Source organism: Sinohyriopsis cumingii, chromosome 2, assembly GCF_028554795.1.
Source record: "Sinohyriopsis cumingii isolate HCF-2022 chromosome 2, ASM2855479v2, whole genome shotgun sequence".
NCBI lineage: Eukaryota > Metazoa > Mollusca > Bivalvia > Unionida > Unionidae > Sinohyriopsis > Sinohyriopsis cumingii.
In genome coordinates, this window is record NC_142962.1 from 75,208,534 (window position 1) to 75,223,488 (window position 14,955).

The 14,955-nt window shown below is 35.1% G+C and overlaps 1 long non-coding RNA gene across 1 annotated transcript in view; it reads left to right on the top strand.

Annotated features, from left to right (window-relative positions):
- LOC149805202 (uncharacterized) overlaps positions 1 to 854 on the top strand; it is an 81,645-nt gene extending 80,791 nt beyond the window's left edge. Inside the window, exon 4 of the long non-coding RNA XR_016414808.1 lies at positions 568 to 854. This is a non-coding gene — a long non-coding RNA (uncharacterized LOC149805202). The remainder of the gene's footprint in view (positions 1 to 567) is intronic.
- Positions 855 to 14,955: the final 14,101 nt, after the last annotated feature.

Consider the following 14,955-nt stretch of genomic DNA (forward strand, 5'->3'; position numbering starts at 1 on the left):
GCATATATATTCACAGATCAGCCTTTTCATGCTGTGAACACGCCAAAAGATACGTCATAATATAAATTACCTTGATTCAGATGGCAAGGCTCATCTGATGAGGTTCTTGTGGCTACTTTACTTGTTCTTTAAAAAAGAAATTATAAAGAAGTGAATAACTAACCCTAACAGACTTTTTGTAAGCTAAAGTAAAAACTTTTAAAATAAAAAACAAACATAAACACAATCTAAAATGATTATACATGTAAAAGAAACACACTGGTGAATCTACATATATATGTATTTAAACTGTATAATTAATGGGCATAAAATCTTCACTGTATAGACAGCTTATAATCCACAACAACAAAACTATGCTTCTCTGCTTGGCAGAGATTTACTCTTGATTCTCAGTTTGTCCCACTGCAGAGTGGATTACAAATTTATGATGTACTGTTCATATGTAACCTTAAATTGTTTCTTTAGATTGCAACTCTCTGACTTTGATCATTTTTGTTTAGTTTCAATGGCCAAGTACCTTGTGACGGAGAATTCCAAACTGTCTCTTGCATTAATTATTTCTTTTAGAGTTGGAAGGCCCATACAGCTTGGGTCCCTGGCACACACAAAAAATACAACTGAGACACAATCTTGGATAGTTAAAAAACAATTCATGATCATACAATTACTTCAATGAACAAGAACTTTGCAGGATGTCTTGCATTCAAGGCTGGTGAATAATGTACAATACTTAATCAAAAGCTGAGTGGCTCTCTTTTGATTTTCCGAATCTGTAATATGAAGGGTTTACTAGTCATTCATACAATAAAATAATATTTTTTACAAAGATTTTATATTTCTTAAGGTACCATAGTTCTTTTGAAGGATTATGTGTTTATTCTTGCTTTTTACCTTCCCAAATGTTTTTTTGCAATTTTTTAACAAATAATCTTTATTCTGTAACTTTTTATCCTAACATAAAGCATGGATTGTGATGTCATGTCCTTTTATCCCATTACATACATGAAAAAATCAAACTAATAAGAAATTCAAAAGAATTATATATTTGCTACCCAACTTGATACAGAGACGACCTCTCTGCTTTAGGGTCACTGTAAAAGTGCAGGTAAGGGTGCATACATTATGAAATGAACTCCTTCTTTATACTACATTCCAAGTATAACACAGCCAGCCAGCCCTGGATCTGGGACTTTTACCATATGCATAAACTTGAATGAAACCATTAACCAATGTTGCTGTTGTACCCATTGGTGGAATGAGTGTATTCTGTGCTTTTTCTATGCGCATTTGTTTTATCCAATGTCGCATTAGCTTTTTACGAAACTCAAAAGATGGCAAAAACTTGATACATAGTATCAGCATCATAAAGTACCTAATATAACTTGATACATCACATCAGCATCATCATATGAACCTAATGCAGTACCTAATACATGACAAAAGAATTTGAAACATGATATCAGCAAAGTAACATGTTACTCATAATGAATATAAAGTCTACAGGGAAAGGAAGAAAGAACACTTACCTAAATTTAACACCATTAGGCAAGTTCTTAATCTCTACCTGGTACAAGTTATCTTTTATTGTCTTGAACGGCACTTTATTCTTTCCTGTTGCCTTGGCTGAAAAAGTTATTGTCATTTCATGACAGATATTTGTTCATAGCAATTGTATGTAAAGCATTAAGGTTTACAATGAAATTTCAGATGTTGAAACTTATAATTACATTTAATAAATATTTATTACCTATAATAAAAGGTTTTCACTTGAAGACTTCATCTTAATGTGGGTAATGGATTTAACATTCATCAGTCATACCTTGATAACACACATTTTGTGAATGTAAGATAAACATTCATTTACCATGCATCAAACATATTAGAAAATTGAAACATGACATGACATTTGGCAGTTGAACAATTCATGAAGATAAACTGAATGGGTTTTTCAATTGCAAACATGAAGGATACAAGGATACATATTACTGAAGATGGGGAAAATGCTATCATGGTTAACTGACAGTTCAGTAAACATAAATTTTCCCCGCCATACAAATGATGACCATTACTATACAAGGCATTCATATTTCTTTCTCTTTATCTAAATAAATGTAAGTGATGACGAAAATGAAATTTGTAACAAATATTACCCCAAGCAGCAGAGAGGGCGATCAGACCACTTTAGGGAATGGTCACCCTTGTTTTTAGAAGAAAAAAAATAGTGACCCTTCATAGAGGTCAATACCACGTCTACAATTATTGTTTGTCCCAAACAGAATTGTAGACAAGGCCCTCTCTGCTGCTATGTTATTCTGAATAATCCTGGGAATCTTCATCTGAATCCTGGGAATTTATTCTATGTTTCAAGTAATATTCAAGTTCTGATGGTGGTTTTTCTATTTTTGGATTTATGTTCTTTCTTTTTCTGTAATATATCATCAAACTTCTGTATCGATCTCCACCGCAATTTTTGCAAATCTGATATAATCCTCTAACGCCGTTGTTACAACCAACACAACTTCGTGGACCATCATGAGGGTTTTTCTTAATAAGATAATTTATGTTTTTTGCAATATTCTCCACGACATTTTTTATCACATTTGTTAGTGGTTCCTTGACTCAGCCACGCACAGTTGTTCATTATATTAATGATATCTTTTTAATTCAATTTAATTTTATCATCACCCCTGCTATCCAAATATTTTATCAAGACCTACACGATATCTTGTTCTAGGATCGTGCAAATTTATTGTTATAAATCCATGCGGAGTAGCTTGCGCTTGTGAGAAAAAAATTCTGAATTTATTATAATCCATGTCACCGCTGCACCAAGTTTGATGAATATTTCTCATCGTATGTGTATCTACGCCATTAAACACAACTAAAATATTACAATTGTCCCTGATCACTTTCGGAATTTGTGTATATCGTTGAGTAACATAGATCACATCTGTATTTTTATGTCTGCCGCGAGAAAATATTCTGGCTGGATTTGATTGTTTATCTAGCATCACATCGTCGTATACAACTAAATTATTAATAAATCCGTCTAAAACATCTACGCACAGTGCTTCATCAATATCGGTTATAAACTCTATAACATCATTATCTTCGTCCAGCAATCTTGCGTTTTCATTGAAATCCTTAAGTACATCATAACACCTCTGATCATCAACGGATGGTGCTACTAAATATAATTTATCCCATTTCAGCCATCTCATTATCAGATTAAGTAATAATTGCGTCTTACCCGATCCAGATGGTCCTATGATAATCATTCTGATGGAATTCGGTAGCACAGGATGATGTTTAACAGTTTCTCGTTTTCTTGTCGATGAGAAATCAATTATATCCATATATTTTATAACATGAATTTATATTGCTTGCGCTGTAGATCTAAAACTCCAACTACCGATTTAGCTACGGTTACAACAAAAACTAAAAAAATAGCGTATGGTGGAAAATGTTCTGTATGCGGTAGAAAGAAATTTTCGTTTTTACCTAATGAGCGCGGTGGTGATATTGCTAATTTGATGTCAAAGTTTCCAGGTACTCCATGGGCTAAATACTCAGGAGAAAAACATCTACCAGGATATAATTATGGCGGTCCTGGTACTCGACTCGATATCAGGCTCGATAATCAAGATCAACCAAAACCAGGCGAGGAACCAGTAAACGCTATTGATCGAGCTTGTCATGTTCATGATGTTGCGTATAAAAGTAAAAATCTACAAGATAGACATATTGCGGATGTGAAATTATTCACGCGCTAGATTCCATAAAAAATAAAAATATCAAAGAAAAATTAGCTAATTGGTTAGTAAGATCTGCGATGAAAGGTACATTACCGTTTGGGTCTGGTAGTATATAATGGAATGAATTTATTATTCACCAAGAGGATACTGGAGAGGCAAAGCAGCAATTGGTAAGCTTGCTGATGCAGCAGCGGTTAAACATTCTACTGCTGAAGCATGATTATCCAAACAAGCAATATGGCAAATTTACCTACCACCACCGAAACGAATTCAGTACGCGTATTTCGATGTTAGTGTTCCTAATGAAGTTCATCAAGCTGATATTCTGTTTTTACCATATGATGCTGTGCGTAGAAGGAATTTCTTGGTCCAGTATCATCGTTGATGAAACGACATAATACCAAAATACGACGAGGGCATACTGCAATTCACCGTGATCAGGCAATTGTTGAGCGATTTAATCGAACACTTGCTGAGCGGTTATTTGGATATCAATACGCTAAGGAATTTATTCAAGATAAAAGATCTCGCGAATGGGTTGCAAGATTACCAAGCGTGATAACTGCGTTAAATAATGAGATTACACGAACAACCAACATGAAACCCATTAATGCAATTACAAAAAAAAAATATACCATTACAACGAAAATATATTGAAAAACAAAAAATATTGGGTGATGTTACAGTTAGATATTTATATGAGCCTGGTGAACTTGAAGGTGGTAAAGCGAGAGCGACTGATCCTATTTGGAGTGTTACCACACACAAAATATCCACCGTGACAAGATCCTCAGGTAGACCTGCAATCTACAGATTAGATTCGGCTGCTCCTCAACGTGGATTTACACGTGAACAATTACAAATAATTCCCGAGGATACACAACTACCACCGCGATCACTTAACTTGCACCTCCACGTCGATTACACTCGAGACAGGTCAACATCACATTTTCTCGTGTATGACCGCGACTATTATCTTTTTTGTCTACGGTAAATTGTCTTGAATCATTACTCGAATACCTCCACAGCATCATACAATTGCAACTTGCGCAATAATTATTCTGCTGCTGTTTTAACTCAATGATAAATTCAACATCAAGATCAAAGTAGCGTTTATTTTTTTATCAGATTGTTTGTATCCGATTAGTTTTTTTCTTATTATATCATCATCGATGATGTTAAATTTATTAACGATTTCAGGAATTATAATTCTCCGTAATTTAGATATTTTTCTGACCCTCGATACCGCTAAATAGACTAAATTTGACCACTCAATACGATCGTCTACAATCCAAACTCGTGTATCAGAAATAGTTAATCCCTGAGACGAGTGGATCGTCATAGCGTATCCCAACACCCATGGAGATTTGTCAATGCTTAATGCATCTTCGACCACACTGATATCAACAGCGATAATATCATTTAACACGAGATTTTGTTTCTCAGTCTACCCTGGAATATCAACATTAATATTCTGTTTTCGTGTATCTGATGGTCTATAACACAACGGTACGGGTAATTCTGAGTATTTTTCTTTATGCAGCTGAAATAACTGCTGTTGTAAAGCGTCTCTGATTATTTTTCTGCTTGCTACTATCAAATCGTTGGGTCTCCATAAATTCAAAAAATTACTCATTGAGGTCTCTGAGATTACTCCGCGTATTATTTCACACTGAATTTTGTTTGATTGTAATCTGATTAATTTTTTAAATTCCTTTAAATTTTCATCGAGACTTCTATGATCATCATCTATTTCTTCGTAATAATCAACGAAATTTTTTAACCAATCATGTGGAGATGGTCCAACAAAAGGCGGCGGCTGACCATGATCGCCACACATTATTATAGCGGTATTTTTCGTCAACAACCAATCAAGAAACGTTTTTAATGTATCCAATGACACCGTGCATATCTCGTCCCAAATAATTATTTTAGGTATTTATTTTTCTCCCATTCGCTCAGGAGTCCATGTATCCCCGCGCCACCGAAAGAAACTATGATACGTGCACGATTGTACTTGCCGTTGTTTCATCTCCCGAGCAAGTCTGTGTGTGGGTGTCAGCACGATCATATCTGAATTTCTAAAAACATTAATTGCTCGAGTCGTTTTGCCGCATCCACCAGGTCCATTGAGATATACTGTCTTATATCTAGTTATTGGATCACTCAACGACGGCGCTTTCGACATTTCTGATATTTTATTACACTTACGATAAAAATGTCTCATCGGAACATCTGATGATTCTGTATAATTGTGTAATATTTCTTTTTTTATTCTCCACGAACTCCATCGTTCATCATTACTTGTAAATTTCATAACAGACTCTAAATATTTACTCGAAATATAAACGAATCTGTTGCGACTCTGACTGCGGTCTCAGGAAATCTATTAATCATCTATAATAAATTTATAGAAACATAAGCCAACATGGAAGATCTTAGATGAGTATACTCTGGGGAGATATCATTTATATAACTAACGATCGTACCCAATTTTGTTCAGTCGGATAAATAAACACTTTCTCGATTTACAAATATATTTCTCGCTGTTGTATCAGCAATTATAAAATCGTACTCGGCATCATCTAGAATTAATCGTGCGTGATGTCTTTTATGATCATATGCACCACCTTGAGTAAATTTACCTATAATTTTTGTACCGAGATCTTTTGCGGTTTTGAGTTTAATCTCGAGAATTTTAGGAGCTTCTTTGATAATATCATCTTCGGAAACACCAGGACATTTTTCCTTAAACTCGCTAATAACTTCATCAATACTGATAGAATCTGGCATGGGCAACCAAACTTCGGTCTTCGCGTGATATGATATAATTGTCTCACTGACAACCAACGATGTCAATACCGCACAATCTAGCATATATCGTAATAAAACTATAGGTGCCCAACGTTTTTCAAAAAAATGTCTACCAAACCAAACATAACAAATCTTGTGAAGATTTTCATTAAACTCGAATGATTCAACACAAGCGAATCCAGTTAGATCAAAATCAGGTAATGGTCCATTAATTGCAACTCGCGTCATCTCGTTTGTAGGGTGACCGAATCTTTTAAAGTACACAGAACAATCTCCGTATCCTAGAAAACTTCCCGGATAACATGCAACCATATCAACCGAAATAACATCATTGTAATTATACCTGGTATTCGACAATCCGCCGTGTCCGTATTCGACGCAACTTGCGCGTACATCCTCAAGTAAATCAAATTGTATTGGTTTCCATGAATTTCTTTCTCTAGCGAAATGAGCCGCAACAGATGGAACGGTAAAGCAATTAGTAATTTGTCAGTATTTTCCGTGAAAAACTTCTCCGCAAGATTTTTCATCTCGTCGTGGAGATATTCTGTTCGATATATTTCACCGTTTGGTCTAACAAACTGATCAAATCCACCTTCCTCATTACTTTTAAATAACCATACCGATACAGGATCGTTTTTACTTATTTCGTTGATAAAATCAACCATACTTCCCGAATTTGGGGGGTAAAATCTAACAGTTCGATCACGCGAAAATATTGTTACTGCGCTGGTCCATGCGTGCGCGTTATGATCAATAATATTTATTGGAGCTCCTTTCGATTTATATTTCGATTCGAACAGTATTTCTCCCGTTATTGTTGATACTTTTATTGGAAATTTTAATATTTTTCCTAACTCAGCAACATCTTTTATTGTAGCACCGGTATTCTTAACTGAATCAGCCCACGAGTTTATTTTTTCACGTCTTAAATCAGTTAATCCGTTTCCACGCATCGCGTTTGTAAAGTGTTCTATTACTGGTTCGGCTACACAATTTTAACCTTGAAAATTTCATGGGTGTCAGTTTATCAACGCTGGGTTTTTTATTTATCTCATAGATTCCATAAATAACCGCTGTTACAGGATACGCTCGCTCATAATAAGGTTTGTCAAAACCCGTCAACAGACCCGGTCTGGAATTTTTACTTAATATGGCGATTTTGTTATTACCAAGGACAGGATCATATTTATCACGGATAATTCAACTACCTGTTTCTGTTAGTACAATGAATTTTACTCTGAAGAAATATTTTTGATTGCCCACATACTCAGCGATATAGCTAATGATAGTTGCCGCTCGTTTGTCATTCATTGTAGCGTCTTTGACAGTGTTGCGAATAATCTTGAACGTTGACCATGTATGAGATGCACCATCCGTGTAAACTTCTTTCTTGGCGTCGTGAATTTTACTTATCAAACTTTTATTTTTCGGATCAACCAAATCTCGTACTGGTAAGTCTGGAGATAATCTGTCGAGGTTGAATTTATATTTTGAAGGCCTAGTTTGGGATAATCTCTCAAACTCGTTCATATAATTAAAACAAATGTTTAAATAAAAAATATTATATATCCAATGAATCAGTGCATTTGGCTCATGATCGGTTCAGTAAATCGATGCAATAAGTCCTGTAGAGGTGAATTTTGTTGGATGCACTTACAAAATATACAGCGAGGAAGTCTAGGACCAATACCATGTCTGCGATGTGGTATTGGAGTGCGAGGAAAAACAGGATTATGTGGAAAGCGCGGTGGAAAACGGTTCAGAGAACTTAAAAGATATTATGACCAAAAAAATAATAATAGTGAAAACGCTATAAAATCCGTGGAGGATTATATATCAAGATTTCAGACAAAACATGATTTAAACAAATAATATTATTATAATGGAGCAAAATATATTTGTCCCACATCCTGTCATCAAGAATTACGAATCAGATCGTAATGGTGTCATCAGAAATTGTAGGTTGAAGAGACCAGTTGGTAATGTTACTAATGCTGGTTATCTAATGTTTACTGTTGGGAAGAAACATTATCATTGTCATCGTTTCATCTACAAATGTTTCTTTGGAGTGATCAATGACGGTCTTGTTATTGATCATATTGACGGGGATCCTCAAAATAATAGTTTATCCAACCTTCGAGTTGTCACACAAAGCGAGAACTGTGCATGTGGTAATACTGGAAGATGTAAGACAGTTTCTAGAAGGGCGTTAAATTCCACAAACACAGAAACTGGCGAAGTAATTATATTTCGTTCGATATGTTCTGCTGCGAAATATTTTGATATTCACTCATATTCAGTACAAAAAGTAGCAGAAAATATATATAAAACAGCTTTCTCAAAAAAATATAAGCAGAAAATCACCTTTCAGTATTGTTAACTATCATCAACACCTCGAATTAATTTTTTAAATTTATGTCACAGTATTTCCTCCATACAACACTTATTTTTGACTCACGAAAGGGAGATTACTTCTGTATTCGTAGATTTCTGATTTTTTATGGTCGTAATTAGTCATATATCAGCTCTGTATATTTATGGTTTTTAAATATTCCCATCATACAACATAGCGGATCTGTTACGATAAATCAGGGCAATTTATAATCAACTTAGAAACCGTTGTTATTGATCCGCAAGGTAGTTATATATAGGCAGAACACGCTACATTTACAATCAGCTTAGAAACTGTTGTTATGGTACAAAATCGATATGCAGGTGTATTCACAATCCGCTATTGATTTCGCAGGTTTGTATTTGCAGTCTGTTTAGGAACCGCTATTATAATATTGATATATTCAGAAATTGTTTCTGAATACAGATATATTCAGACACCGTTATTTTAATGCAGAAATAGTTATTTAAATGTAGAAAACTATTATTATTCAGAAACCGTTGTTTTAGTGTAAATATATGTACCGTAACTACATATTAATTTTCGAAGCATATGTTTGTAACAAGATTCGATAGCTCAATCGGTATCGTATTGGACTGTGACGCTCGCGGTCCAGGATCGAATCCCCATGGCTGACAACTGGTCGGTGGTGCGCATAATTGCGATTTTATAATAATTGGGGGCAACCGCAAAAAAACCCGCCCAGCAAAACCTCAACCACATATCAACTGGTGGTTGATACATATTTTCGTATCACCCACGGGTTTGATTATTGTGGGTGGGGTCTGCTGAGCGTATATATTTGTAATGTCCTTTATTCATTCATTTCATTGTACTTTCCTTCATTCATCGTATATATCCATTTCCTTAATTAAGTTATATGTTTGTACTGTCCTTCATTCATCGTATATATCCATAATCTGAGCTCGTCATTCATTGTATATGTTGTGCCGTCCTTGAAATATCCCGACGAACTCGCTAAACACTCGATAGGGGTTCTATAGGGATAATTTTTTTTATTTTAAAGATTTATATATTATATAATGAACAATGAAAATATTAAAGACATTATTTCTGCTATCAAAAAACTAGAAGAAAACGGAATTAATATATCTGATGAACTAAATTCTGAAAAAATAATATGTAATTTTGAAACGTTAGAAGAACTTAAAAATGAAAATAAGTATGTTCTATCATCTCAATATAAGTTCATAAAGCGGATTCAGGCAGCTATGTTTCAGTCACTGGCTATGGTGAACGATGATCAAGTAAATGCATTTATTCCTCTTTCTGCCGCAGTAGAAAAGATCAGATCGGGATTATCCAGCGAGTACGAAACGAAAAAAACAATCAGTACCCGCATAAGATACTTAGGAAAAATTATGTCAGCGGGTAACGCCCAAAGCAACCCTGTCTGAAATATTTTATTTTATCAGAAATATTATATATTTATTCTGAAATATTTCAATATTTTTAGTCAAATTTGTTATTTTTTTAGCTATAATTTAGCCGATTTGTCAAATTTTCCAATATCATTCGGGTCAAACCTCAAGCGGTTCTCTAATTGTTTCATCGATAAATCGTCAAAGATCAGTAAAATTAGCTCAAAAAATGAGATTTTTCATGCGATTTTTGTTATTTTTTTCTGGTAATTTTCGAAAAAAATGAGGATTTTTAACGATTTATCGATGAAACAATTAGAGAACCGCTTGAGGTTTGACCTGATGAAAAACTGTAATTTGACAAATTTTCCTTGAAATATTTCTGATAAAATAAAATATTTCTGATAAAATAAAATAAAAGATCTAATCATCCCATCAGAATTACAAAACTGATTAATTTACACGAATTTGAGTACCAACCACCCCATCAGATTGATTCATTTCAGATTGTACAAAATTGATTAATTTGTGTAATTTATCCCATCAGTGATTATATTTATTTATTTAAAAATATTTTTTTTAAGTTGATCGAGTTTAATACAGGAGTGTGCATAATTTAGAATCTGATCTCTGCTACAAATGATCTCAATAATATGTTTTTGACGGAGCTCATCTAACTGTTCTTGTGTTAATAAGAAATCCTCGCTTCCATATTCATCAATAACTAAATTAACGTTAAATTGCTCCATGTTTTGTGAAAACGCTGTTCTGATGGCGTTTTCAAGTACTTCTTTGTCATGTATAAAAACCATCACGTGCTGGTACATTATATAATATTTACTTGATTAATTAAGATTTCACATACAGATTTATCACAAGCTCTTCTCCACGTATGTCAATTAAGCGATTAAGGTGGTCTGTGAGCTTAAACTTTATTCGTGTTAACATATTATTGTGACACCGCAGATACACAGGATTAGTTGGTTCTTGCACGATTAATCTTCCAGGGGATACTTGTGGTGTAAATGTATATAAAATATATCCTTGTTGAGCCTGATTTGATTTTCCGAGATCTATTTGATAGCTACCATCGACTACGTCACAAACCAGATTGACTACGATCGTGCTGGTTATATTAACGATTCCTGGAGATACGTGCCTGCTGCCGCCATTTGTATCGTTATTGTATCTTAAAACGGTTGGATGTGGTGCTAGTTTTCTCCATGCATCGAGTATTTTAGGAAAATATTCATCAATAACATCATTGACAGATTTTCTTAATTCGCCCGTTTCAAATCCTGGTAGTGTAAAATTTAATAAATCTGCTTCAGTTATCTTATAATGATCAATATATGCTTGTTTGATGCTATTTTTTTCTTCACCTGCATAATCATTAGCATTTATTACTTCAATAATAATCTGATTAAAATATTTAAGATCTAATACAATTTGATTTAAATGTTGTATCGTTGCAATGATCTGATGTTCTAGATTGATATTAGGATACTCCAGGACATAGTTTTTAAATAAATGTGCTAATGTTAATGTAGTTGTGTGTTCAGTTTTAATTTTTTTAGCCTCTGATCTAAATTCTCTTTCATAAACAATATTAGTTGAAGTTTTTCTATCAATATCAATAATAGAGAACGGTGTTATAGGATATTTTTTACCACCCTTCCAAGTACCACGATACCTATCAGTCCATGGATACAAATTTCGATATTTTGGAGTTGTCATAAACTTGGCATCGTCAGTGAGAAATTCATTTAACTTCGGTTCTGGTGGTCCTTCATGCACCGGGGGAACATCCGGCCAACCTAGTACGGATCTTATCGTGGATTGATAAATATCAACGACGTAATCAGGAGAATGTATCTCAACCGTCGAGGATAGCGTCGGCTCATGAAAGTTAATCGATATTTTTGATTCTTTTCCGGTTATTGATTTTATTCTACGTTGAAATTCCTCATTGATATCTTCAATCTCATAACTGCCAGTGGGTATTCTATCATCTATCCAGTCAGGAGTACCACCTGGTTTGCTCTTGTTAGCAAATACAAGCGAATTATTTGCTGGTGTACCATTAAATGATTTTGATCTGATATTTGGCCAGCTGTAATATACTCGTAATTGCGCTAGTGCAATTTCCTTTACTGGAATTGCAGTAGGAAAGTTAATACTAAATTCAGGATCAGATGAACTTACCGAGATCATCGTTGTCTTTGGTGGAGTTGTATTAGTCACGATCTGCTGGAGTAATTCTGTCATTATTATTATTTGTATCTTTAATACCGATACCTTCGTCATATATTTTAGTCATCATTGAAAACTCGAAATCAGATATAATTGCATCACTGAGACTCGCTGATAACAACGAGTATAACTTCGAGTATGCGACCGTCGCTGTATGTAATCTTATCATGTAATCGGATAATTTTTCATTCGTGCAGGTGCATATTTTTTTGCGATGATATTGAGCACACCTGCTGCTGAAATACAAATAGTTACAGCTACTGGTGCCATCATTGTCACCGCTGATAATATAACACCCGTTCCAGCAACAACAGCGGATACTGAATAAACAATCACATCAACGATAACTAATCGTCGTCGATATTTTTTTTACTTTTACTGTATATTGTTCGACTCGATCTTTTAATGCTGCCTGCCATTCACACGCTTGATTGTACCTGTATTGTGCACCATCCATATATTTTTATGCAGTAACCAATTGAGGTGTTTCAGCTACAAATTCCAAACACCACCAGTAAGATGTTGCGGTTAATTTCTTATCAGCTGCTTCAAGAATAAATATTTCTTCGGTTCCGCTATTTAATATAACAGATACAACCCCGGAAAACTTATCAGTTGAATGACGCCATGGATACGTTGTAAATATTTCAAATTTTGCAGCACTGAACACAGACAGCCTGTACACGCCAGTGACTGTTGCGGTATATTTGATAGTTTTATTTTGCTGCGACCATGTTGCAAATCCCGATGATACTGTGTATACGATGTTTGTGATATGCCCAGGAGTTATTCCGGCTGGAATTTTAATCAAATTGGTTTTATTAACGATCTCAGGAATCCCCGCTACGATGTCTTGCTGTGTTCGTTTGATCTTGTCTAGGTTAGTTTTGATATCAATGAGTTTTATGTCAATGGCGTGCGGAGTGCCGAAGAATTCTTCTACGGTTTTTTGATGGTTTCTGCGAAATCTTGCAAATGCGCCTACGTGAACGTCATACTCGGCCCGCAGCGTGGATAGTTTACTGTCTACGTTGTCGACGTATAGTTTTTTTGCGACGTCGTTGTCAGATTTTGGAGTTGTTACAGCTACTATTTTGTTCCCGTTCATGTTAAGTTCACCTGTCATTGTGTCACCGGAATTTTCACGCGATTAGCAACGCTTCTTGCAATTTCATCTCTAATTGTTGTAAATGATACACTTGAATCCCTGATTTTGCCGCTGTCAGTAAACACGGGAATATTATCCGTAACTGCACCGAGTACTCGTCGAACTATATCATTCCATCTGATGTTGCTTGTTTTTAGTTTACCATATCGATCCTGAAAAATAACACCCTCATCTTGATCAACTCCAGCCAGGTTCATGATATCAACGAGTTCATCTTTAGTTGCGTACTTTGACAGATCAACGTCGCCGGGTTTTTTCTCAACGTGTGAAGATCTTCTTCCGTAAATATCAACCATTATATAAGATCCTTCGGATCCAAAATCTGTTTAAAACGCTTTACGCGCAACGAATCGGTTGCTTGTATAATCATGCACGACTCTATGTGGCGGTTTGGATGATTTTGATATAGCGTTAAGTACATTAATTACCTCACGGCCACATATTGGTGGATCTGTCATTGTTTGTGTGGGTAGCGTTGAATACCAAACTTTGGAACCAGAGGTTCTTGCGTGAAGTGGTGCGACATACTTGATAAATTCAACAGGTGGAGCTAACCCGTACGAATCAAAATAAACGATTCCACGTGGATCAACCGCGTATGATACCCAATGAGTACCAGGTCCTGAATTCGAGTCGAGATTAATAATACCTGTTTCGAGTTTGTTTGGTTGTTTTGGTAATTGATCTCGCATAAAAACACCTCTAAAGGCTTTTATTTTTAATTTTTAGCAGCATCAAGTAAATCAAAATATGATGCTGGAATATCTAACGTGGAAGCCTCAGACCTTTTCCCCAGCGAGATCCCGGTAATCTTAGGCCGCGTCCCTTTTTTTTGGTACCCCTTTCCTACAGCTTTCTTTAGAGTCATTCCAGCAGCGGTTCCAACAGCACCTAACGCGGCTGCTTTTGCTACGGCTGGAGCAGAAGCAGCTATTAACGCTGGAATAGCCGCAAGAAGTGGAAATATACCACCCATTTTAACCATATCCTTGACGGCGTTCGGAGAAAGATGAAATTGAACTCCAGTTTTTGATTCTAGGGCTTTATTGAAATGTTTAATCTGATTATTTGTCAACGATAATTTGTTTGAGCCACCATCAATCTGATCTCGTTTTAATGATATTTTAGTTCCACATTTACTGGCGGTTTTTGATTGAAGCTTTTTGACCTGACCAGGAGTCAGAGTAA